A 27,782-nucleotide genomic window follows, 5' to 3' on the forward strand; every position below is an offset into this window, starting at 1 on the left:
AGGTACAAGAATGATTTCTATCAACTTTTTTTAAAAAAGATACATCAATAAAACATAAACAGCTCTGTTTCTCGGCCCAGAAGCACTATGTTCTAATGACAGGTTAGCCTGAGCATCATAACAGAGCACTGTCCAACTGACATCCCTCAGTACAAAGGCGCCATGAGCTGCCGTGCTGTTGATCTGATCAATATCTGCACAGTTTTCTCAGCTATAAAATAGGAAAATTATGACAATTCAATGGAACAACTGGAAAGGTAGCCAACAGTAACTATTTGATAAGTTAGTCATTTTAATATCAGTTGATTTTCTTTTTATAGGAACTTTGACTCAAGAGAAAAAAGTAAAAAACATTGATGAAAATGTGTACCCCCTCATTCTCTACTGGCAAGACTTTCCTTTGCCAAATAATCATTTCAAGTAGCCCAAAAGCAGCATCGGAAACTAGTATTGATATTTTATGACAGTATAAGATATGTACTCCACACCTAAGGTTTTGGGGATGTTGTAAAATTCGTCATTCAAAAAGAATTTTAAAAACAAAAGCAATGGCAGTCTTAATAGATACATGTATACTAACTTTTTTCTTGAAGAAAAAAAAAAGAATACAAAGAACATGGTGAAATAAACAATAGTATCGTTAGAGAGAATATAATATAGTCTGAAATTTAACTTAGAAAACAATGTACAAATAGTAGTGGATGAGTATCTTAAAATGCCAAGAAGCTTGTTCTGTTTTTCACAAGGATGTTTTTTATATTTCTTTTGAAACTCCTGGAAGAATTTCTACATCTGATTTTTTCCAAAGTCTCCACCTCTGAGTCTGACAACCCAGAACCATCAGCATTCCTTACCCCCTGGGCTGGCAGGACAGTAGCATGTGCTTGCCCAGGTTCCAGAACATGAGCCTTAAGAGAATCCAGTTGGAAAAGTCCTTGCAAAGGATGCACATACAAGGACCTGTATTGTCCCTGGGCTCACAGGAAAAGTGGTGGATTCAAAAAAATATGTTGGCCCTACAGAATGAACAAGGGGATTGCCTGACTTTGCCTCCAATTCTTGTGTGACTTTAATACCTTCCAATTTCCCAGTGTATAAAAGGTCTTACTCAATGCACCCAAAATTATGTAAGAGAATAGAAAAGAATGTATCCCAAGCTGAGTAAAACATCAGCCTTTGAGAAACATGAATCTGTTTAAAAGCAGGCAAAAAAGCAGATATGGCTGATGTCAATAACTTAAAACTCAGACTCAGGAAAAAAAAAAAGCCTCCGCTTAATAAATATTATATTAGACTCATCTGAAATGCTGTCTCACATTTTCCTTTGCTCTTTCTGAATTCAAATGTTTTTTTCTTTTTTTTTTTTTAATTTTTTATTGTTGGCTGTTCAAAACATTACATAGTTCTTGATATATCATATTTCACAATTTGATTCAAGTGGGTTATGAGCTCCCATTTTTACCCCATATACAGATTGCAGAATCACATCAGTTTAATATAAATGATAAGGACTTTTTTAAAAATAGATTCAAACACTGAAGAAAATTTTATCATTGATGATTTCTTTTATTCTCAAGCTTCTCCTCTTCTAAGACAATGAGGAACATAAGAACAATGCAGAACAAACCAACCAACCTAGAGAAGAGATGCTGGTTTCCGTGATAGGCAGCACCCTGCAGATCCATTGGTAAAATAAGATAGAACTCGAGAGCATTCATCCACAGCAGTGACAAGCATTCTGAAATGCAAAGGAATTCTCCTCCAACGTCAGAAGCCAAGGGAAACAGTGAACACCTAAGTAGATCATATTCGAAGGATTAAAATATAAATAAATTTCACCAAGACTCTGATCCCAGACTGTGGGCCTCGCTGGCCTCCACCCCCTTTTATTGGAATCTCCGTAACCATTTTGCTTGGGGAGAGAAAGTAGATTTTAGTCTAGTGGGGAGAATGCCAAATATCCATAGCAACTCAGAATTTTTCCACTGTCTTTACATGTTCAATTGAGACCTTCATAAAATTATAAATGAAAAGACACATTATGAACCCTTTCTTTGAAGGGGGAAAAGAAGGAGGGGGTGGGTCTTGCCTGGAAGTGAAATTCTGCGAGTCTCTATCATCCTTCTCTGCAGAACACTTGGGGGTTTTCTCTGCCAACCGCAAGACCCCCCAAAATCCTTACCTTTGCCTTCAGAATGACAAAGATGCAACCAGCAGTGAGCCCCAGTCTGTGGGGGAGACGTGCATACCTAGGGGAGCACTGGAAAGAACTGGCCTCGGGTTCCGTCCCTGGGGACCAAGGACAGTGTGTCTTGGCGCCTTCTTTCCACCGGCCTCCAGCCTGAAGGCCTCGCGTCCTCCCCACCCCCAACCAGGGATTCACTCCTGTTTACAATGGGGAGACTGCTACTTCTGTTTCTTAACGTTTCAAAGAAGTTTAAAAGCTTATAAAAAGGCTCTTAAGATTTCTTGGACACGAATCTCTACTCACAGAACAATATTTTGATGAGTTAAGTGTAAATGAATCACAAACCTAGGTATCAAATTTCCCTGGACAGGCACATCAGTTTTTAAAAATTAATGGAAAAAGTGCCCAAGGCTCAAAGTGGTTGGTTGGGGTTTTCTCCAACCCAAGATGCTTGAATGTGGAGGAGGAATCCATCTGGATCAGCCCAGTTTGCTGATCCGTCCCATACACCCCCCAGAATGCTAGTTGTCCTGGAGGGTGGTATTTCCAGACTGTGACCAGCTGGCTGGGGATGTGTCACATTCCTGGTCATTATGCTTGGGTCTCAGATGAGGCCCTAGAGATGTCCTGCTGCTGTTCACAGGCCATCTTTTTTTTTTTTTTTTTTCTTAAGACAAATGAAACTAAATAAACAATCACAGAAGATCATAAATCACGGACAAAGACATTTAGATGTGAAATGGCCCTCAAAAATAGAATGTGCCCCAATTTGTCCCTCCTAGATTAACTCAGTTCTGAGTCCTATAATTATGGATCCTGTGACTTTAATGATAGATGACACAAGGGTCAGGACTTGGGAGCTGGGAGAATGTTTTTGTTTTGTTTTGAACGCTGACTCTAGGTCCAAGAAAACACTCATAGGAACAGAGACAGCCAAAACTCCTGACACCAGACTTGATCTCTAAAATCGTCATATCATCATTCTTCTGATGTTTATTTTTATTTATTTATTTTTATTTTTTGCTTATTGAGGGTGAGGTACTTTACCACTGAGCCACATTCCCAGGCTTTTTATTTTTGAGACAGGATCTCACTAAGTTGGCCCAGGTTGACCTTGAACATGCAATCTTCGTGTCTCAGCCTCCAGAGTGGCTGGGATTACGGGTGTGCACTACACCCCCACTTTCTTCTGATTTTCTAAGTTCCTGTTTTGTCTCTGTTTTGGACAACTGTACCAGGTGAGCAACCATGTTAGGTTCCCATCGCTGTGACAAAACCCCTGAAATACATCAACAAAGGAGGGAAGACTTAGTTTGGTTCGCAGAGACAGAAGTTTTAATCCATAGTCATGGCGCCATTATTTTTTAGGCCTGTGGGGAGGCAGAACTTCTCAATGCAGGACACTCAGTGGGGCAAAGAGAGAGACTGGAAGAAGAGGGATGCCAGGATCCCCTTCAAGGGCACACCCCCTGTGACCTCACTCCTTCCACTAGGCCCCACCTCTTACAGGGTCCACTACTTGCTAGGAATGCCATGGACTGGCCACCCAGCCTTCCACACCAGGGCCTCTGCGGAAGCACCAACACAGGGCAAAAAGCCAACTCAGCGGGCTTTCAGAGCTGCCCTCATTTGTCTTACTGGGTCTTCTGATCATTTGGGAGGTTGTGTCACAGATATTACAGTGGTGAGCACTGTGAACGTTGGGAGAAACCCGCCATGTGTCCAGGACTTTGGAAGTGCCATTACGCTCATGTCCACTCTCATTCTGCTAGAGTACCTGGAGGCTTTCTGTGAGCTGCTGTGTGCTTGCTCCACGTGGCTGTTGTGCCATGATTTTCAAAAGCCCCATCCTCCGTCCCCTGGGGGAGACTTTGCATCTCCCTGTGTTTCAGAAGCCCATCATCAGGAAGGGCAGGGACTTGTCAGAGCTCCCCTGCAACAGAGTGATCCATGCCTTCTCCATCTGGTCCCAAGAAACACTCTCTCAAAAGCCTGGCTGGGCTGGTGAGAGAAGAAAGTCAATCTTTCAGTAGACAGACATTTTAAGGCTGCTGTTCAGCCTTACTCTACTCAAAGCACAGGATGGCTACTTGAATGACTAAAAGGATCAGTGAGTGAATGGATGCTCGATCTCTTACAGAAGTTGTGGAGATGAATGAAGATGTGCAGGCTGTCAGAGGAAGGCCTAGTCCAAATTCCCTCCATCTCCAACAGCCACGCCCCCAATTCCAACCCTTCCCCAACCAAAAAATAAGAGGATTAGGGTTTTGTAGGACGGAAGAGAAGCAATCCAGCAATGACACATTCCAAAGAGAGCAAACTAAAAGTTTCTTTGCTTTAAGAGGCAAAAAAACAAAAACAAAACAAAATGAAGTAGCAGCAGCTTCCTGGGAGCTAGCAGACACAAAACCACTGAGAAGAATGTGGAAGTGCTAGTTTGTTCAATAACAACCCTTATTTCCCCCCAGTGAGCTCTGGGGATTGGAGAAAACACTGACAACCAAGTCAGGGAATAGGATGGACATCAATAACGACCAGTTCTGACTCATTTTCCCAGAACTCTCCTAGGCAAGCCTGGAGAATGTGCAGAAATAGGTATCACGACCACAAATTGGTTCCTTTTCGTCCTGCATGATCAAGAGCATCCTTTACTCCCAGTCAGTTTCTCTTCCTGTACCTGGAAATTCAGGAGGAAGAGGCTTGCCTGTCCTCACAGCTTTGCTCGGGTGGATGAAAGTGGTAGAAATAGAGAACATGAGCCGCTGGTGCTCCCAGCTGTCCCTTGACTAAATGCGAATTTGCAAACCCATCATTTATCCCCAAGAAACTTCTGAAGCCTTCTCTTGCCTTTTCCCCTCCTGCCTCCATGCCCTGTGTGTTAAAGCTCATTAAGACTCACCTCTCCCATGAGGATAGAAGAAAGATCCATGGAGTAGAGGAAGGAGAGAGATGGGAGGCGCGGGGAGAAGGACTGGGAAACGGGAGGTGAGATGGAATGGGCTGGTCAAACTACCCTATGTGGATATATGGACAGACCACAGTGAATCTCACCTCTATGTATATCTATAAAGTGCTAATTTTGAAAACCTATAAATAAGTTAGCCAGTAGAGTAGAGGAAAAGGAATGGGGGGAGAGAGGAAAGGAGGGAAAGAGGGAGTACTAGGGACTGAAATGGAGCAAATTATATTCCCTGCTTCTATGATTATGTCAAAATGAACCCCACTATTATGTATAACTACAATGCACTCATAAAGACAAAAAAAAAAAACATTCATATTCCCTTCTCCCATAGGGGGAGTCCTTGCAAAATCGAAATTAAGCATCACTAACTGCAGGAGTTGGAGTCAGACCTCATTTTTACCTGCATATTTTTTAGAAGGACCACAGAAAGGCGGTGGAGAAACCCAGCTGGGGTTTGACTGACATCTTCCCCACAGCCCAGGCCCTGATGTCATATTGCCACAGACGAGCTCCCCTTTCCTTTGATATGAAACCTGTGCCTCCCTTCTTTTCTGCTAAAGAAAACAACTTTTGCAGAGTTGGCTTGGCCTCCCAGCCTGGCTGCTGCTGATCTGCAGCCTGTGCTGCCCCACACTGCTGCCGTTCAGAGTCTAGGGTCATGGGGGCCGGCTGGCAGGGGTTCTTTCTTCTTTCAGTTTGATACATCCTTCCTTCCGCTGCTCCGTGCAACCAGCAGCTAGGGGAAGGAGGGAGGCAGGCGGGAGGGAGAGCAGGAGACTTCCGGAAACCTCTTTCCTCTCCTCCCTTCACAGGTTGCACCAGAATGACCCTGGAGACTCCCACCTGCCCCCAGTGAAGGAATTGGTTACTCTCCCGGAGGCCTCCCGGGCACCAGCCCCCTTGCTCACTTCCTCCCCTTCCTGCCCTCAGCCTCTAAGACTCTCCAGCCTCCTGTGGCTTCTGGGCCAAGCCCTCCTCCCCAGGAAGAATGAAACAGAGCTGGATAATGGCATGGAGAGCCCTTGGCCCTCCCTCTGCCCCACTCCCCCTAGTGCACATGTGCAAACCTTCCTGGTATCCTTTGTGAATCTAGAAGCAGGAGGGTGGTTTCCAAGATAGCATGCAGCACCTATTTCTTTCTGTTAATAAATAATATTCAGGTGTGCTCGAGAGGAAGCACTTCTTAATGCATATTTTATAGGGATTTAGAATTGATTGATTTTCAATGTACCATCTCTTCTTTAGAAACCCTAAACTTGTTACTTGTGCTGTTTTACCCAGAGAAGAGGGGAACCCACCCTTGCACCCACCCACTCTCATTTATGACTACACATTGTTTTAAGTTGCTAGCATTAAGTTATGCAGCTTATTTCCTCTCCACGAGGCTCTGCAGGCTGAGATTAAAGATTATCATCAATGCTGACTTGACACGTACATCTCAAGTCCAAAGACTACCTGTAAAAGACCCCAAGCAAAAACGCTGGCACTTAGAGAAACTTTGTTTTCCTTTTTGAATTCTATTATGGAAAGAATCTTCATGGCTGGGCAGCAGGTGCCGGTCTGCAGCAGTTGGGGTCATATATTAGAGTACTTACGGCCCTTATGATTTTCATGGGCTCAGTCCCCTTGTTGCCAATTAATTTCACTCTGTTTCAGGGTCACAGATCATAACCCTAATCCTGGCCAGTTGTCTCACCGATGTATGTCATAAGAGGCCTGGGGCAAGAAGGTATAGATGGCCTGGCACGGCCACGGCTTCTATTGGAGAAAAACCACTCAGAGGACATGTGCTACAAAGAGCAGAACTCGATTAGAGGCAGGCATAATTGCAGTCACTAAATTAGCCTGGGTCTCTCAGTCAGGGGCTAATCTAAGCCAGACCTCAAGTAATGTCAGGCCATGAGAATGTGGCCATTACAATGAAAGAGAAAAGAGGGAAAAAAAATCACCCTGGACTCCCAAAAGTTTATTTTTAACATGGCCTGGTACTTAGTAATCGAGTCAGATATGGAGGCATCTGGAATGAGCAAGAAAAGCAATTTGGACTGATAATTTTTGAAATGCCAAAGGACTGGGATCGTATCTGTAGGGTTGAGCCTTGGCATGTTCCACTTTCTCTGCCCGACATCAGCCACATTTATCCTTCCTCCCTGGGACCTGCTTTGTGCTGCTCAAGGTTTTCTTCCTGCAGAGACCACAGCTGAGGCTACACGCAGACCCCTCTGCTGATTGTGCTTTGGATACCCCAGGCCCCATTTCTCCCAAGTAGCAGCACTTGGAGCCTCTGCATTACGTCTCTTCTCTTTTTAAATTTCCCCTATCTCCCTCAAGCCTCAGGCTTCCACCCTATTCCCTGACTCAGTCCTTAGAGCTCTCTTCCATGAAAAGGTTATAAATCCAGAGCTCCCAGCAAATGTGCTTTCCCCATGGTCATGTTATGCGTTCGGTGGGTCCTCTCTGTAATAAACATGGATTAATTTCACATTTGAAAATCGTGTGTGTGTGTGTGTGTGTGTGCATGCACATGCGTGTGTGTTTAGTTCATTTCAAAATCCAGTACACAAACACACCTCGCTCTGCTTCTCCTAACTTTGCTATTTCTCACCCTGCAGCCCTGGATTCACTGGTACAGTGCAGCTTGTTAATTTGCCACTTGGGTTTTCAAATCCAAGACCCATTGGGTCTCCACAGGTGAAATCATATTAGAATGCTGCCAACGATTACATTGCCATGGGTGGATGGGAGGCCTATTTTTCATTTTCTTTCCATCTAGAGACAACTGCTTTGAGAAGACGTGGGCCTTTTCCTGGCTAAGACATAGCAACCCCTCCAGCCATAGCACAGTTCATTTTGGAAAAACTTGTCCGGATGTTGGACTTCCCTGGAATTTCACCTTTTTAAATTTCAAGATACGTAGGCCATCAGCAGGACTGTGGACAACTTTTGATCCCAGGGAGAAACTCATTGTAATGGGAAAATTTTCTGTTAATATAATGATTTAATAAAGATATCTGGTACATAAATAGGACTCTCAGACTAAGCGTTTCGAACAATGAGAGGCCTGAGATCAGCCATAAGGTGTCCTAGTACAAGCATCTTCTCTGGCTTTAGCAGGAATCCCCATCTCTGCATAGATAAACTTTGTGATTCTTAACTAAAAATCCTCCTGAAATTGATGCGCAGAGAAATGTTCTGGTAAGGGAAATTCCAAATGAGCTTGCCGCTTGCCATTGCTCAGAAGGAAATGCGCCACCCCCATCTCCTCCAGTGAAGTTCTGCCTTTGTGTTTTATCTGTGAAAACAGACGTTTTGAAAAGTTTGGGTCCCCTTTCACCCGAAGCCAACATAAAGGTAATGCTGGGATCCTCCTAAATGAGTAGTAACCAACCCCTTTGCCAGATGATTTTTAAGTGAGGAAAGACCAAGAGGACAGGGGTACAAGTGGGGTGGGTCATCAGGGGCCGAGTGTGCACATGCGTGTGTTTGCATTTGGCAGGAGAACAGGAGAATTCTGGACCCAAGTCTTCCCCTTTTTGATGAGCTGTGCTGAATTCTTCCTTTCTTTCTTGAAAAACTCCAGTGGATTAATTTCCCCTAAATCACCCCTTGGACTGCTTGCTCTTTTTTCTCCCATCCCATCAGGGACACACCTTCCCCAGATGGCAATGGGACAGACTTCCCCTCTTCCTCCTCCCGGTGCTGACTCCTGATCTCTCCCTGCTCCTACAGGCCAGGCTTTCTCTCCCACAGGTTGGCCCAAACAGTGCAAACTTGTGATAGGGCAGGAGAATACACATGGACCTTTTTGGACTCCATATTCCTCCCCCGTCTGCCACTTAAGCAGTGATGGAGAGGATGGAAAGCTGTGAGGCCACCAAACTCACTCTCAGGATCCAGGTCACCCAAGGAGGGACTGCATAATTTGTTTATATGAACAGCTCCACCAGACCTCGAAAAGTCCTGCCACGAGCATAATTCTCCTCCGGGCTTAGTGTTCTCATTTAGCTTCTTTGTTTAGAAAAAGAAGAAGGAGAAAGAAAAAAAAAAGGCCATTGATTCTTCTTCTTCCTTGACCACTGGAAGAAAAGTAGAGAAATAGAAAAATAAAATTAACAAAGAGAGGACCCATGTCCCTCCTCCTTCCTCCTTCTCTCCCCATCCACAGGCAAAATCTAATAAAGATGATTAAATTACATGTCTTTTCCTCCCATTGAAATCTACTGCATACTATTCAAATATTAGAACTCAGGAAATAAGGCAGGACAAGTCCCTCATGAAACCTTAGAAGGCAGCACAGGGGTCCGGGCTGGAGGTCTGCCTGGCTGGGCGGCTCTAATTAAGAAATCACCCTGCTGAGCAGAACTTAATCTAAATAAAATATAAAAAGGAATCTGGTGAAAACCATTACCTCCCATCCACCTCCCTGCACACCTCATGTCCAGAGCCTCCTTTTCCTGGTCCCAGACGCTCTTCCTCCCTGTTTCAGGGAGTTCCATGTTGGTCTGTGCGACCACCGTACAATCAAGTGTAAAGACCCAGCTCGGGAACTGGGAGCTGCGGCTTGTGCTGACTGCAAACCATTCAGACTGTCTTAGGACAGAGGCAGATTCCACCAGTGTTGTTGGAGTTTGGAGATCTGGCCACCTCTTCTAGCTTTAACACAAGAGCTGCTAGCCCACCACCCACCTGCAGCCCGCTGAGTTCTTACCTATCCTTCAGCCGCCTTTGATGGACCAGCCACTTGAAAACAAAGATCAAATCGGTTTCACTTGGTTTTGTTCAGTATCCTTGTAGCAGTTAGTCCTTTAGTCTGTATTGAGTCAGTCCCAGAACTCTGCCCCATTCTGGTGCTGGGTTAGCCCACTGATGGTCAGGGACATTTTCTTAGCCTCATTTCCCTCTACACCCCATAGAAATCTATTCTGTGTTCTCATTGATGTCACCACTGGCCCTCCCAAGTTTACCTCTGTTATACCTCTGTGACTTTCCGGGAGCCATTATGTCTTCCCACAATAGTGGTTCCTAAACTGTTGAAAATATGTTAAAAGGGTAGTCTCTCTCTCTCTCTCTCTCTCTCTCTCTCTCTCTCTCTCTCTCTCTCTCTCTCTCTCCCCTCTGTCTCTCTGGTGAGGAACACACAAAGATGCACATAAACACAGATTTTTCCAGCCATTACAGGGAGCACTTCACTCTTTAACTCAAAGGCCCTTGACACACATTGTCCTTTCTCTCATTTCTCCTCCCATTTAAAAAAAACAAAAAAACAAAAAACTTCTGCTTATCCTCAAGAAAACCCCCCCACAAAGCCTGCAAACTCCTGCCCTGTGCTACTGATGCCCCTTGTCTGTAAGTCTAGGATATCACCCACCATAGTGCAATGACTACTTATTTGCATGTCTATCTTCCTTTAGACCAAAAGTAGGCACACTTTCTCTAGAAGATCCAGAGGGTAAATATTTCAGGCTCTGTGAGTAGCAATTACTCACCTCTGATATCGACGTAGTGAATTGAGGGTGCTATAAGAGAATTACTATAGACTGGGTGGCTTATAAAAAACAGAAGTTTATTTCTCACAGTTCTAGTGGCTGGGAGGTCCAGGAGCAGGGAACCAGCAGATTCCATTTCTGATGAAGGCCCACTTCCTGGTTCATAGGCAGCACCTTCTCATTATGTGCTTGCATGGCAGAAGGGGAGGCGTTTCAGTCTTTCCATGAGGGCACTAATACCACTTGTGAGGGCCCCAGTCACCTCCCAAAGGCCCCAACCCCAAAGGTCAACATGTTGAGGATTAGGTTTCCAGAAGAACTCAAGTATTTGGTCTACAGCAGAAAATATGTAAATAAATAGATGTAGCTACAGTAAATAAATAGATGTAGCTACATCGCAAATGCTCTACTCACACCTTGTTTTCATGGGTCACAAAATACAGCTCTTCTTTGTTTTTGAAACATTAAGAAAAATGTAAAAATTATTTTTGTCTGTCAAGCTATACAAAAACAGATGGGTAGGGGCAGACTTAGTCACCCTGGCCCACTCTCCAGGTCAGGTCCACTCCTAGTCTAGACTGAGGAGAGGCCCCCAAAGACAAATCCTATCCATCACCACGTTTCATCATCCAGTTCCTCAAAGGTATTTGTTTTTGAGTTTCACTACCTAGCATTACCCAAAACATAAAATGAGTGAATACATGAACAACTTAATGACCTTTGTCTACGGAAATTTTTTGAGACAAAAAGGTAATAGAACCACCATTAATGTGACTCTGGGGACACCAGGAAGACTCCATCTTTCATCATGATTGGGGACATAATACCTAAGGTGGTCACTACCAAGGTCACAGTCACAAATTCTATAAGACTTCAGTTATTCCCCTAATCACTGGGTAGGTGCCCAACCTTCTGGAGCAGTCCAGTCTCAGTACAGTCAGAAAGCACCCCCTTTTAAAGATGAGATTTCCTTACCATGCCCTGTGTACAGAGAGTTACAGCTTCTTAAACATACTCTGTAATTCCCTAAACCTTATGTGGTAGGTAAACCAAGCTCCAGCGACCAATAATCTCCTCTTATGGTGCCCAAGACCTAATGTAATAGGCTGCTCATGAACATGGGCTTCTAAGCAATTGAGGACACACCATCAGTGGGCTGTTACTTCCAAAATCAGGTTATATAAAGTTGCAGCTTTTGTTAGCAATCTCTCTCAATGACTTCTGTAGCTCATATGCTTAATGACGAGAGTTGCAGGGCCAAGAGACCCATGTGTCAAGGAACCAAGGATGGGCTCCAGTCTGCAGCCAGTGAGGAACCAGAAACAACAGGCCAACAGCCATCCAAGAAACAAATCCTGTTGGCCACTCCACGGGTGAGCTTAGAAGTGAATCTCTCCTTGGTGGAGGCTGCAGGTGGGACAACAAACCAGAGGCCAACACCTTGACTTCAAACTCATGAGAAACCATGAGATAGAGGACCTAGAAAAGCCATGGCTAAATTCCTGACTTACAGAAACCATAAGATGATAAATACATGTTGTCTTAAGCCACTAAGTTTTGGGGTCATTTGTTACACAGCATTGGATAACTAACACATTCTCCCTATTATGACAACTGGATGTCTATTTAGCTCCTTTTCCCCACCAAAATATTAAGTTCATCCAGGCAGAAGAGATAACATACCCACACTAATGCCTCCCGCAGCCATAACCCATGACTAACAAATGTCCCTTAAATTAACCTCTACTTTTTGTGTTTCATTGATGTGGTTATTGTAGATGATAACAATAGTATTTAAATATGCATGAGCAGCAGGACAAAGCCGATGGCTGGTTAGGGCAGAACAATTTTGAAAATTATGAAACGCAAAAAAAAAAAAAAAAAAAAAAATCTGGATTTATACCCGACAGTACCCAGATTGTGTTTCAAAGGCTTTCAGGGGGTTTCCATTCATTTCCAGAAGACTTCAAAGCCGGTGCCTCCTCATGACATGAGAAAGGTCTTTACCCTCATAGGCCCAACTGCAGGGACTGGCCCAGCAGGTGGTCAATCTAATTATTTTACACATTGCTCCTCATTTCCCTTCTTCTAGAAAAAGATGGCAATAGGGAGAACCATGGGGGGAAGAAAGGAAAAGAAAAAGGGTTAGAAAAAGTAGCAGAGGAAAGAAAAGAAATAGAACATCCAAACCAGACACCGAGAAAAGATTCAAGAGAAAAAGTCTGACTTTCCTGTCTTGGGTCATAAATATTTTGACAAGGAGCTTAGCATTTATCAAAAAGGGAAAAAGGGAAACAAAAGTTGTCTTCCGGAGACCCAACGCTCTTGGAATTCAATGACCTAATTCTGTAGAAGTTTGCAGTACAGAGATTGTCTCCCCCGTCTGAGTCTTGTGGCATGGGGACCACAGTTTCCTCCACAGCACATGCCACATCACTATCAGAGGTTGGGAGTAAAGACCAGAGGATGTAGGAACATGCTCGAGATACCATGCCCAGACAACGTGTGTTTGAATCAGTGTGTTGTCACTCCCTATCTTCCTGGTTGCTTATCTTAGCAGTTAAGTCAATGTTTCACTACATTTGTAGACATTATATAATATCTTCTGTCCCCTTCTTCAGCCACCAGATGTTAGCCAGAATCATCCCAGAATGGAACGAGGGTTGAGTCAGCTCAAGCTGAAGAATTTACACACTGATATTTAAAGGAACCGATTCCCCACCATGGGACAAAGCAAGATCTTCTGGAATGATCACTGGACCAAAGACATCTCAAGAAAGAAATCTGAGCGTGTTCAAAAGGCCAAACCATTGGAGCTAGTTATTTTGAGCTTAAATATTCTCATCTAGAAAGTGAGGACAATAATAAGATGCACCTCGTCTGGTTATTTGGAAACTTAATGATGTGCAGAAGCCTTGGTCTATTGCAAGTTTCCTGAATTGTAATGCTATTGACATTTTTCAGAGGGATAATTCCTCGTGGGGGTGGGTGGGTGGCTCTGTCCTATGTACTACGGGGAGTTCAGCAGCATCCTTGGCTTTGACCCACTCGACCAACCACCACCCTTTTCATTGTCGTGAAAAAAAGTGTCACACAGATATTTCTATTTGTTCCCTGGTCTGAAGGAGGGGAGGTAAAATTGCCCTTGGCTGAGAACCACTGTTCTGGTTCTGTGCTTATAGTGACTGTCCCTGACATGTCAGAGGTGACAATTATTACCATGGTTACAGCAGTAGCAGCAATCTGCTATGGTGTCAGCTTCTCTGTCTCACTGAGTACTTAAAATAGTGGCTGTGTTTCCACATCCTTTTTAAAAGTCAGAGTCGATAAGAGACAAGATCATTCATTTGCCAACAATCTAATAGGAAACCTACCGGCCTCGTGAGGTCTCCTTTCATGGAAGGAAAAAAGGCCGCCATTTTGTTCTGCTGCAGAAACCAGATACACTCCTCAGCCTCAGTCTGTGAGATGTCGCAGATCTTTCCAGTGGTGTAAATTCTCCGGCTGTAGGCGTCTCTGGTATGGTGCACTCTGGTGACTGCTCTTGGGGATTTCCAGGGGCCCCACCACACAGACCTGAGGAAGGAAGGAAAGAGAGATTCGGGAAGGAGCCATTTTCAACAGAAGTTACTCCCTGGGCTGCTTTTGTGGTTTTGTGCTTATTTCGGTTTACAAGTGTGTTTTCTTGCCCAACTATCCTTGCACATTCTAACAGTGTTTGCTTTAGGTGTTTTGATACCATGCTGTTCTGAAGGTACCAATGTTTTCCATGGCATGTCTTGTGTTAGGTGTACAAACTGAGAGGTGACTGTCGGTGACTGAACAGAATGCAGTATTCCTCAAAGTTTTTAACCAACTAAGTGCTTAGACGGAAGAGAAACGAGACTTCGGGCAGTTTAGGAATCATCCGCAGACAGTAAGAAATGTTTTTTAGCTCCTATTTTTATCTTTAGAATTAGGGCAAATTTTACTCTCTGTGCTAAAATAATGTTTCATTTGTTCCAAGGTAAGAACGTGTAGGTGAACTGTCCACCTTGGGCCCTGTTCATGCTTGTGGCTTTTTTCCTATAATCCTTTTTAAAGTATGTGTAGTGCATTGACAGAGATTCTGATCTTGGAGTCTGGTGAACCTGAATTCCAGTCCTAGCTTTACCACCCATGGGATGGTGAACTTGGGCATGTCACCTCATCACAGGGAGCCTCAGTTTGCACATTTGAAATGAGGAAATAGAAAACGATCAGCCAGAGGGCACTGTTGTTGTGAGGAGCAAAGATCATATGTGTACACTCTAGAGCAGAGGGTGGGCAAAGGGACCAGCAGACACGTGATCAGTAGGTCATGTGATTACTGTAAGGAGTAGTTCTTGGAGGGCAAAGTGGTTATAGGGTCATAAATTCCATAAATGGGAAATAAAATTGGAATGCATTCAAGTGTTCCCATGTCCCCACCCTCTGCCTACCCACCTGACCACCTGCGTTGGTGTACCTCATACCTTACCCATTCCAGAAAGAAGTGGCCAGGTCCTGAGAAATATTTCCAAAGCAGAACCCACCCTAGCTCATTGGCCCTTTCAAACACCTATCCTGGAAGGATTTCCTATCACTTTCCCAACTCTGAATCACGTCTACTTGGAACTTGTACCAAAACCTGGGACATGGCCTCTTCAGGCCAACCAACAGTTTCTCAGGGGTGTTCAAGGTATTTCACAGGCCTCTTCTGAAGGTTCTGTTCAGTGGTGTGGAGAGAGGGACAGGGAAGTCCTATGTTTAACAAGCCCCCAGGTACGCCCTACTATCATGCCCACTGGGAAGGTGGAGTTGAGCCATCTGCATCTGTTGCCTCCCAAGTAGGGACACAGCTCTAGACATCAGGAGCAAAGACCAGTATCTAAAGGATATTGACTGTGGCTAACTTAATATCAGCCCGAGTAGCTCTCCGAGTTCAAATGCATACCTCCTCAACCCAATTCCACTTCTGGGAATTTGTCCTGCAAATATATTTCCAGATATACAGAAAACTGTATGTGCCGGCAATGTTTTTAATAGGAGAAGATAGTGTGTGAAAGGTCTAAGTGTCCATAATGGGAGAAGAAATTCACAGAATGGTTCCTTAAAGGAATATGAGGGAGGTAAAATAATAACACTCTATGACTCGTTATGAAAGGGACCTTGTATTGGTATGTAAGTACGTGTGTCTTGATATAAAAGGACCCCAACCTGTATTTTGAGTAAAAACTATTCAAGTACCTAATAGTATATACAGTCATCTCCCTACACATCCCTTTCTCTCTCTACTTCTCTCTCTAGATTGTAAATGATACACTTTGGAAGGATATTCAGCAGCACTGTCTGCTGGTGCCTGTACAGTAGGGAACAGGACTAGAATCCAGGGCAGGAGGGGACTGACTTTTCACAGTCTCCCTTATAGACCCTCTCATTTGTGTATCTTACACAGGCTTCACCTGTGTGAAAATTTGTTTTGATTAAAATTTAAAAAATTTAAAAAACCCTCTACCTAGCTAGCTCTCAGGTCCTATCCACGTCCTTCCCCCTGCTCTTCTCCTTTCTTACTGTGCAGCTTTGATCTCCTCTTCACACTAAGAGAATCTTTCTTTTCACTTTTTATTTTTAATTATAAATTGACAGATTACAGCCATAGGTATTTGTGGTGTACAGAGTGATGTTGTGTTTTATGAATGCATTGTGGAATGAACTCAAGCTAATTAGCATATTCAGAACCTCAAGAACTTCTCATTTTTCCTTGCGATGAGAACATTTTAAATTTATTTTCTCTGCAATGTTGAAACGTACATTATTATTTACCATATTCACCACACTGTGCCATGTTTCTCAAAGTTTTCTAAAAATTAATTGAGGCCGTGTACGCTTAGGCCATCGCCTCTCCTTTTCTTATCGCCAAATTACGGAATCAACATAAGCGTCCATCAACAGATGAACGAATAAAGAAACTGTGGTCTACACTCAACGGAACACTATGCACCCTAAAAAAGAAAGTCTTGCCACGTGCCACAATGTGGGTGGAACTGGAGAACGCTGTCACTAGATGTGACTACAGAGTCATGGGAATACCTCACCTGTATCGGAACAGAACTTGGTTATGAATGTGTATTAAATGATGAATCGCTCAACTATGGTTCTGGCTTATTTTTCCAGAATAAATGAAGCTACCATTAAGTGGGTAAAAAAAAAAAAATCTCAAGAGCAAAGTTCTCCTGTTTTGGAGAAAGGAAGATACAATTCAGGAGGTTTTCCAGGCTGACCTCATGGTGCACGGTCAAGCTCCTAGCCTGGTGTCTGGAGGGCAGGTGCAGTGACCCCTACCACGTGGGTGAAGGTATGTGCAAGGTGATTGTCCAAGTGCCTGGTATGTGGCAAGCATTTAGCCCATGCCTGAACCACGGGACAGAGCAGCGCCCAGCCACACACCCAACTCCAGCCCCACAGGAGGACTTAGCTTCCACTGAAGCTGCTCGTGAAACAGTGCTCACTCAGAGGGCCAACCCTGCAGGTCAGGGGGTGCCTCTCCTGCAAGGCCCATCAATCACAGAAGGTGACAGATTACATCTTCACCAGGAGAGGCGAGGCTAAGTGACGTGGGGAGCATTCCCTGTGGATTTACCTGCTGCACAGTTCCCAGTATTGAAGTCACCTCCTTCCCTCCCGATCCTGCCCACTGGGTAACCTGTGGCCAGTGGACTGAGGAACAGAAGACCATTGGAGTGAACCTCCCCAGCTGCCAAGTGGGCAGCTGCCAAGATATTTTCCCCCAGGTTTCTGGGTGAGTTTTTAAGGCAACACCCTTGAGAGGCAAGCAGAGCCTTCTTGCCACAGGCATGCAGGACACAAGGCCTACACAGTGTTTTTGAAAAGCCAGTATCGCTCGCTGACGATAAAGGGGCATTCACGGTGCGCAAAGCCACTCGGCGGGAATGGGTGGAGCCGGGGCTACCGGGCAGGCTAGAGGCCTGAGTTTGCAAACAGTTTTCTGTTTCCACAGCCTCAGGAGCTGAGCAAGTGCCAATGCGGCTGAAAGCTCTAGGAGCCACCGCAGGCACAGATAGCGAATCCCCGTCTTTTCCATGGAACTTAGCAGCAGCTACCAGGGGCGTCACCAGGGAGCATTAGCTTTTTCCCTTGCCTGGTTTCCCACATTCTGTGACCACCTTGGCATTTGCCAGGGAAAATACTGAAAGCCTAGGTAAACAAAGGGGAACCCAACGTTCACCAGTCTGGCCTTAAAATAGCCGGGGGAGTACACAGGCGGCAGCCGCAGGCAGGGTGTCCAGGGCCTTGCCCATCCCACCCCACCCCACCTCACCTCACCCCAACGGTCGCCCCCAGCCCGTGAATGCCCGGCCCAGAGAGAGGACAAACAGGGAGCCAGGTTCTCTACTGTCTTGCTGCCATTACCCTGTGACTTAGGTGAATTCTGCTGAACCCCCAGTGACCATCAGCAAGCACCACTCGCAGGTGGCAATACGGACATCAGTGAAGTACATGTCTGGGCTGAGGGTTAGGGTGGGCAGAGCAAACAGAGAGCCAGGAGGGGAGTGGAGGCCTCCAGAGGCACAGGTGCCCCAGCACCGAGCACCCCGCAGAGAGGGAGCTATGCCCACGTTGACTTCTGGGCAGCCTGGGGGGTGCATCTCTAGAAGCTTCTGCCACCATGTCATAGGCTGTTCATCCTGGCCACAGTGAGGCAGTGGTGAGAGGGGTGGGCAGGGGAAGGAGAGGGGAGAGACCCTCAGGGCTGAGGAAGAGCAAGATCATACTGTATAGAAGTTTCCAGTGTTCTCTAAAAATGTCCCCGTGGCAAGTTACCTGACTTAGCAAATCAACATGTAACATACCCAGAGAAATCTAAATTTCAGATCAACACTGAAATATATTTTTCAGGATACGTCGATCCCAGGCAGTCTGGTATGTTTTTTTAGGGTGAGTACATTACATGCAATAATTGGACATACTTGTACTAAAAATAAAATAAATAAAAATGTGTTTATTTAATCATAATTCTAACATTCAGTTAAATTAAAGTTTGGAATACTAAAAAAAAGGACTTTTATTATAAGTTTTTCTCATGTAATATTTGAGACATACTAAAAAATATATTCCAAGTTTATCACTCAGTATAACTGGGTGTTCTGCATTTTATTGGCAACCCTGGCCCCACAGATTGCCCCCTCCACTAGAGAGGACCCAAAGGCTGAGGCTGTTTCTGCCCTGTCCCCTCTGTATTTCTCCTGCCACTTTGCGCTATAATGTGGCTCAGAGAGAAGTAATGGCCAGCATGGGCAAGCCGGCTCTGCAGTCTGACTGTCTGAGCTTCACCTGTTCTTAGCTGTGTGCTCCTGACCAGGTAATTCAACCACTGATTCTTAAATAGTCTCATCTACTAAATGGAATACAACAGTTACGCAGCCTAGAGAATTGTTTTAAGGAAATGATACATATAAATCATTTACTATATGGTAGGTTCCTGCAAAGTACTCAAAAAACTTTAGCTACTCTTATTCATTGCCATTGCTATTATTATTTACTTGATCAGTAAGGGAAGTGAAAGAGGGAAGCTAACTCCTGGGTGTTGGAACACTTGTCTGAGCCCATGCTGGGCTTCTTCAACCAGCTTTGTGACCCACAGAGAGACTTTTCCTTGGGGATCCAAGATTGTTCCCAATCCTAAGATCCCGTGATTTAGATAGATGGAATGGGTAAGCTCCAAGTGGAATAAAACCATGTCACTAGACGTGACAGGGCTGAGAGGGTTGGAAAGTGAACGCACGACGGGAGATATCTCTCTGGATGAAGGATAAAAAGCTGTCCCCACACGCAAGATGCCTGGCCTGACCTTTTCAATGCCTGAAGCTGAGGAAGGCTTGGTTTGGGGACAAAAGTCTGCTACGTTGCGGCAGAGTATTATTTCTGCCTCAACTTGGGTTTGCACAAAATGGTACCTAGGGCAGTGGTCCAAATGTATGTTCTCCCCAAACCCATTAGGTTGAAATCCTAACCACGAAAGCTAGGGAATCGGGAGGTGGAGCTTTAAGGAGGTGATCAGGCCTTGAAGCTGGATCCCTCATGAGTTGGACTCGTGGCCTCACACTGGAGGCCTAAGACAGACCCTTCCACCCACCACATGAGGAAGCAGGGACAAGATGTCATCCATAAGCCAAAAAATGGGCCTTTATCAGACACCACGTCTACAGTGACTTGGCATTGGATTCCCCAGCCTCTTGAACCATGAGCAACTGATTCCTATTGTTGGTAAGCTACCTAGTTTATGGTATTTTGTTAAATCAGCCCAAACAGACCATAAAACCTAATGCAATACCAGAACGGCCAAGCAGGAGAGCTTCCCCATTGGCAGTCAATTCAAGGGCAGTAAATAGATTCATGGCAGCCCAGCCCAACATCAGAGAAGCCAATGTCCCCACCATCCACAACAGCTTTTGTGGCCCAGTTATGCTGCTGTGATTTGCAATGGTTCCAGTTGAGTTCAAATCTCTGCAGCGATCTTGATAGCTATTTCTCACTACCCCTGAGAAATTGTCACACAGCCACAAAGAAAACATTTGTTCCTGTCATGTTATCCTGTAGAAAGAATGAGGGCACCAAGAAGCCAGGGGTAAGCAGACACGTCCACAGCCATGCCTTCCTCCCAGGCACCTCTCATAGCAGGTCACAGAGGGAAGTAGGGAGAGGAGCACTTCCAGGGGCTCAGAAGACTTTGGGGTGATGCAATATAGAGGAGTTATTCCTTAGGCTGATATATTTACAGAAGACACTCATTCATGACTTCACATGCTGAGGATAGTAATGTCTAAGTATGAGTAAATATAAGGTAAGTAGGAAACATTTGTTCTAAAATGAGAAAGAATACACCATGTGGGCCCAGGCAAGAGTGAATGGTCAACAGATATGTGGATAGTTGGGGAGGAAGATGAGAGTCCTAATAAAAAATATTCCACGCAAAAATAAAAAAGATTTCCCGAGCCTGCTAGGAAAGGACATAGGCAGGAACCCAGTTCAAGAATCAGGTGGGAGAAAGGAGAGATTTTCAACAGTCAACTGAGCTCTAGGCTTTATTAAGTGAGCTCACAGGCCAGGACGCACCTGAAAAATTGGGTTTTCTATAGTTAACTCCTATTGTACTGTGATTCAAGGAGATTTGCAAAAGTATTAAATGGTCCACCAATTTAAAACATTTCCTCCACCAACCTGAAATTCCATCCACAGAACCGATCTCATTATGCATTACTAGGGGAGCATAAATTGGCTCACTGTCTATGGACAGCAACGTGGCAACAGCTCATGAAATTACAAGTCACATTCTCTTTAAGTAAACAGTCGACCTTCAGGAATTTATCCTGTAGGTATACTTGAATATGTACCAGGTTATTTCAGCATTGAAATAAATTGTCTACAAGACCAAAATATTGAAGCAAGCTAAATGGCCATCACAAAGAGACTAGTTAGCTCGGTTATGATATTAATGTAGCCAAAAATTAAATGCAAATTAATAAGGAATGTGAAAAAAGTTCTTGAATTACTGACATGGAGCAATCTCTAAAATATGTTGTTTTTAAAAAAGGCAAAGCCTTTGAAAAGTAAGACGACCTCGAGGAGACAGAACATGACTCCTGACTTATGAAATATGACTGCATTTCTGCCCTTCCCCCAAAGATTACAGTATGGAAGGGAGAGTAACTTCACATGAAGGGGCCTGAAGAACACTCCTGGGCCAGGTGCTGACAGTCTGCACCATGAGTGACATGTCACATTCAAGTGTGTGCTCTTGATGTTACGGTGAGAAGAGCACTTCATCTCTGGGGTCGTCCCCTCAAGAACTCATAACCCCTGTCTCGACAGGTTGATCACACTCAAGTTGAGGAACCTCATACAAAATACTCGACCAGCTTGCCTCCTTTACCAAGGACACCAAACAAAGTTAGAGAAACCATTACAAAGGAGAAAAGCTAAGGATACATGACAACGTGATTTAACTGGATGAAATCCTAGGATAGAGAAGGGACAGTGGGGTAAAACTAGTGGAATCGAAGAAGCTGTGAAATTCAACCCACTGTAACATATACTCAATTGTTGTTATGATTATTTGCTGTAGTGGAACAACCAACATTAAACAGGTTCCCTAAATGTGACAAACTGCCATAAAAATATAAGATGCCAACAAAAGGTAAAATTGGGTGATGGCGTTTATAGGGACTCTTTAGTATCGAGGCAAATTTTCTTTAAATATCCTGTGTTCTAAAATAAAATATCCAATAAAAATTAGAAAGCAGTTGAGACTATCTGATGGCTGAAATGTGCATAAAATGTCTCCAGAAGGAAAAAAAAAATAACCTCGACATTTGCATTGTGTCCACAGGACTTACTTTGCTGGAGGAGAAGCTTTTGCTCAGCACACTTTTATATTTTGAACTACAAGTCAGGCAAACATACATCTCTTTAAATATGGTAATTTGCATGTTACAGATTTTTAAAAAATTAATCCCAGTTAATCGTGTTTCTAAAAGACACCTAGTTTAGAAATGCACTCTTTTGGAGTTAAACATGGATGCAGTACCTCCCCAGAGAATTTGTTAACTTGGGTTCTTTGCTTATATTAATCAGTTGGATGGCCTAACAGCACAAGGCTCCGGGGAGGATGGTATCAGGGATGTGTGAGTTTTGAGGGGAAAGAGAGTTGGGTAATGCTTTGAATATATGGAGTTGTCCAAGAAGACCCAGGCACCCAAAGCACAAAGTTCAGGTGCATGGTACCTGAGGGGTGATGGGAAAAGGAGAGATTAAGATGCCCAAACTCCAGGCCACAAAGACGAACTTTGCTGGCATAATATATATATACACACACACTAGGATTAGCACTCCTTCTGCTTCTCGATAGACCGTCTCCTATATCATTTCATTTCTAGAACGAACCTCCCTCTGCTTTTTGGTCCTTAACCAAGAGAAACAGACTGCACTGTTGAATTTCTACAGGACACCCTGCACCCTGTGAGAGCTGGCACAGGAGTCGGCCTTCCTGCCCCTACCAGCCGGCCACCCTCGGCCCCAGCCACTCCTTGGCAGAAGCCAAGTGGGAGGTGACTGTGAAGTCAGCTAAGATTTGTCTCCACGAGGGAAACAGGGCCTTCACACAGAGCCCTAAGACCCAGAGAAGGACGCGGGGTTAACAGGTCACTGAGCCAGCCAAAGGCCCAGAGCCAGCAGGACACCCAACGAGACAGGCAGGGAAGCAGTTAATAACTCAAGGTGACAGATGAAGCCGGCTACTCAGGGCTCCAGTTTGGCTGATGGTGAAGTCAAAACAGAACTGTCGGAAACTGGGAAGGTGCTGTCGCTTCTACTGTATTTTTCCACACGTATTTTTATTTTATTTTATTTTTTTAATTTGGAAATGTTCATGAGGAGCTGGAAAATGCAGGCTAGAGGAGTCCCCCGGTCTGAGAGACAGAAACCACGTCTTTGCCAGGATCTCAGTCTAATTCAGATCAGCAGCTCTCCGTGGGCTTCGGCCACCAAGGGCCTGATTTCCCCCTCTCCACGTCCTCTACCCGCACCCACAGAAATATCCTCACCCCCTCTCGCTTTCCCCAGCCTCCTGTGCTAGCGGGCAAGCTCCTGCCAAATTACACTACCAGTGTGCTCCGTCCACCAGCCACACCAGCCTCCTCGTGGCCGAACCAGCAGACACTTAGCAGGGAGCAGATAGAGAAAGATCTAGAACTCAGGGCAGAAGGGAAAACTGGGGCAGAAACAACGCAGAGGGGAATGGTATCACTCTGCACTCCCCGCAACCCTGGTGGTGTGCTGTCTCAATGCCTAACATTTGAGCAACCAGCCCACGGAAATTCACTAAAGTGAAATGGTAGGCTCAGGGTGTTTAAAACGATCATGTGCTCCAAAGAGGGTATAGGAAATTAGCACAAACTGTGACAGACATAATATAAAATTAACCTGTCCTTGAGATCCTAGGACTCAGGAGCTTCTTGGTATAACCAGGGCATAAGTATTTGGGAGCATTTACTTTCTAAACCGCCTGGAACGTTCTCATTAACATGTAAATAGCACTTTGTACATGGGACCCTGAATTTAATCCCCAGCACTGCCAAATAAACAAACAACACTTTGTGCATCGGAGAGAACAGGTGTCTCTCAGTGTCTGAGGGAGATTGGTTCCAGGACCCAGAGTGGTTACTAAAATCTGCAGATAATCAAGTCCCTTATGTAAAAATGCCATCGGGGGGGGGGGGTTGCATATAAGCTATTCAGGGCCTCCTGCCCCCATACTTTAAATCATCTCTAGTTTACTTATAATACCTAGCATAATGCAAATGCTCTGTCAATAGCTGTCATACTGTATAATTTAGGGGAAAATGACAAGAAAAAAAAGTCTGCACTTGTCCATTTCAGATGCAAATATTTTTTTTTAATGTTTTTGATCCAGGGCTCACTGAATGAGCAGATGAAGAACCCATGGATACATCGAGTATCCTCATCAAAGAGTAACCTTGCAGATTACTTCAACTCCTCATAGTACAGCTGAGAATTTGACTTTAATATTAAGGGTAAACATGTTCTTCATACACGTGCCTGAAGCTCACCCCGCAGGGCCTTCTCTACCAGGCATTTCTACCCCAAATGTTAGTTTAACAGCTTTCATTTTCAAAAAGCAGAAAGGTTTTCCTGGGTGAATTTTAAATAAGAGAAAAATGCGTAGAACACAGTGCCCGCATGTGCAGGTGCTCACACTCTCTCTCACACACACACCATTCTCTTCCAGCAAGCATCACACCTGTTTCTGAGGCCCCCAAAGTCACAGCATCTGATAACCCCAGGAAGCTGCTCTTCAAGTGGCCCAGCTAGTGAGGCAATGCTGAGGTCTCGGGTTCCTAAATAATGGGTTGGAGCTGGTGGCTCATCCACCAAAGACCCTGTCCCTCGGTCACCGGCCCTGACCTATCTCAGGGAATAGTGCAGAAACACAGTGCCCCTATTGTTCTCTGGCTTGGGGATTGAGGGGACGGGGAACATGCACACACAAAACCTCCCTCAAAAAGATTAGTGCAATTATTAGCCAACAGGAATGGCTATAAGCCAATCTGCTCTCAAATCCTCCTGAGCACCAGTTCACCTCAGAGTCTCTTTCAAGCCCCAAACACACAACTGTGTGATCTCCTGAGTTTTGCCATGTTGTTCTCGGAGCTGCTGGGACAGTGGTTAATGCCACCCTTACCCACAAGGCTGATAAACACGGAAAGAAGCAGTGGCTGGGACTTGGGTCCCCACCGCCCCCTAGGTCTGTAAAAGGCAGATGTCCAAGGCCAGACATCATGAGCAACTGCTTCACCCCACTTTGTTTGGTCAAACTGCTCGTTAGAACACAGCCGGAGCTTGTGACTTACGTTTAGTGTTCATTGTGAAACTCTCCAGTGACGATATGCTTTCTGCCTCTGTCACCTTACAGGAATAATTGTCCTTTAAGCCCGGGGCTACCACTAACTCCACTGGCCATTCTAAGCCTCCTATCATGAGATAAGGGAAAAAGAGATTAAATTCTGCTCTGGGACTTGGTATATGGGTTCTCACACTGCAAAAATATTTAAAACCTCACTGTCAGAGAAAATAGTCTTGTATTAATCACACTACCCACTCTATATTGATTAACTGCAGATGATGATTGGGGGGCTACACAAAGAGTTGAAGGACACCAGGGTTTTGAAATATTTACATTATATCAAAGCAATCAATTGACTGACCAAATGTAAGTCAACGATAAATTAAGTGTGTCAATAAGAAAAGAATTTATCAATTGAATTTGCCACTCGTGGAGCAGACGTGTGTATAAATAAATGTAAAGGAACATACTACATAAATCAGCACCTACAATGCAGGGGCTACTCAATCATTCCTTCCATATTCAAGCAGCTGCTGAATCCCTACTATGTTTCTGGCATGGACAAAACCAGAGGTTTCATAGGTTTCTCTGAGCCATAGGAAAAGCCTTGCTATTCCTACAGAAATCAACGATCAGTGCTACTTGCAGGTAGAGAAAAAAAAATCCTCAAAGCTGAACAAGTAAAGAGGCAATCCACTATTTGATGGCAAATTTGAGGGGCTTTCAAGCCTCTCTTGCTCTTTACTGAGAAGATCTAGGTATGTTCAACTTTGCACGTGTCTGTGAAGCACATATAGGAAGTGCCCAACACAACCCCGTTCCTACGAATGAGCGCTGTGTCTTCTCAGCATTACCGCTCCTTTCTCACGGCAGGGCATTGGAAGGGTCTCCGCTGAAAGACTCAGAACCTGAGCCTAAGTCACCAAGTTACAATGCTTCCAACTTCTCCAGAATTAGTATTTTATACTCCAAACTCAAACACACACTTGAACAGAGCAAGCAATATACTCACAGGTGTGCGCACCACTTTGTATATTCTACTGAACACACACACACACACACACACACACACATCTGTTTCACATCTGGGAAGTCCAAAGTTTTAGTTAAACCCTAGAAAGCCTTTCTGTGTAACAACTGGGAGATATACAAAGTCCGCGGTGACTGTTCCTTTACTCACAAAACGGAGGTTCATAAACAGGTCCTTTGGAAAGTACTAAAAATCTCAAGGCTAAACGTATTGTGTAAAGGTAAGAGAATTTAGTCTCATGGAATGTATATATATTGAAGAACTCACTAGTATTATTCACTGGTGGAAAGACAGATGCCAATATGTAGCTGCTAGGACAGTTTTTTTGAGTAAACCTTTGAAGTATGAACATGACATTCAGTCGGACATCCCCTCCAAATACAAGTACAGACACAATCCCATTGAAACCCCCGAGTCCTCTCTGTCAATGAGGGTCATTTCCTTCAGGCCTATTCCCAGATTATATTTCCAGGGGTGGTGGTTGTGATGCAGGAGAAGAACAGCAGAGCAAAGAATAGCCAGGCTCTGACGAAGAGCCCCAAGCCCTGGGGTCCCCCTTTTCATCTTCAGAGGCCAGCCTATGGGAGCCCAGCTCAGCAGCTACTGCACCTGGATGAACTCTCCAGATAAGGGCACCAGCTACCAACCCACTGCAGGAAACCAGATCCATAGAAGGTGCCTGTAGCTTCCTCGCTGTCTTTCTTGTCTTTGCAACCAGGCAGGATGCATCACAGTCTCTAATAGTTCCCAGGTTTGCTTCTGGAGAATCATGTAGATTAAAAGCAAAGGAGAATTACCGTGGAGGGTGTGAGCACACCACCAAGGTCCAGCCAGGAACGAGAACACTGATGGCAAGAAAGCTGGCCTGTTAGGAGAAGGATCATTCATACTTCCCTCCATCCCCCCAAAATCAAACTAGCCCCCTGCCCTCCCCTGTTCCCCCAATTCCTATGCATTAACACAGATCCTGTGCAGAGACCAGCCTGCCTCTCCTGCAGCAGGCAGCTGGCTGGAAGGTTCTATGCTGCGAGATTGCACAGAACCTTCGGTGCCTGAGCCCAAAAGAGAAGGGTCACCAACTAATCCTCTGTCAAAGCTGAGGAAAGTCAGGTTGAAGTGACAGGCAGCCTCTGAACCCAGGCAGCTACTCACCTGGATCTGGCATGAGGCTTGACCAAGAAAGTCAGGTAAAGATCCACCATCCACATGAGCAAATCCAAGGGTCTCTATCCTGACCTCTTTTCCTCTGCCCCTTGGCTGTCAGGTGTGGTTTGGCTGAACAAAGATGGGATCCTCTTAAATTCAGCAAAGTCGCAGAAAGGGAGGAAGGGGTCTAGTCTAATCCCACTACTAGTCCTCAGTCTCGTAGCAGCTTTTGAGGCCGAAAGTGGCAGCGGTGGAGTGCAGAGTGCCTGCTCCGACATTGAATGAGCGCACGGAATACCTCAATCTGATCTTTTATAGTGCTTTGTTTATTACCTGTGTGCCCTTATTTCATAAGGGAACCGAGAAAGAGAGGAGAGAGAGAGCGAGCAAGTAGTAATGATGAAGATGACTATTAGTAGCAATCCAAAGACACCTTTTCTTAAGCCTCATTCATAGCCGCAAATGAGGCCAAACAACCTAGCAATTGTTCTCTCAAATGTCACCTTTCTGTATGGGCCACTGTGTGGATA

General features: G+C 44.8%; 1 long non-coding RNA gene across 3 annotated transcripts; it reads right to left on the bottom strand.

The window, feature by feature from the left end:
* Positions 1-1,451: 1,451 nt before the first annotated feature.
* On the bottom strand, positions 1,452-27,782 carry LOC124105992 (uncharacterized). 3 transcript variants are annotated; one of them, XR_006855958.2, is made up of 4 exons: positions 27,259-27,782; positions 14,011-14,212; positions 9,035-9,226; positions 1,452-4,189 (listed from the first exon to the last, which is right to left on the bottom strand). It is a non-coding gene; the product is annotated as an uncharacterized LOC124105992 (long non-coding RNA). The 3 variants fall into 3 exon arrangements; XR_009228533.1 differs by having other exon boundaries at positions 1,452-3,467; positions 3,966-9,226; XR_009228532.1 differs by having other exon boundaries at positions 1,452-9,226.

Source organism: Marmota monax, unplaced genomic scaffold (assembly GCF_021218885.2).
Source record: "Marmota monax isolate L192 unplaced genomic scaffold, Marmota_monax_Labrador192_F-V1.1 WCK01_AAM20220418_F8-fsc00208, whole genome shotgun sequence".
Taxonomy (NCBI): domain Eukaryota; kingdom Metazoa; phylum Chordata; class Mammalia; order Rodentia; family Sciuridae; genus Marmota; species Marmota monax.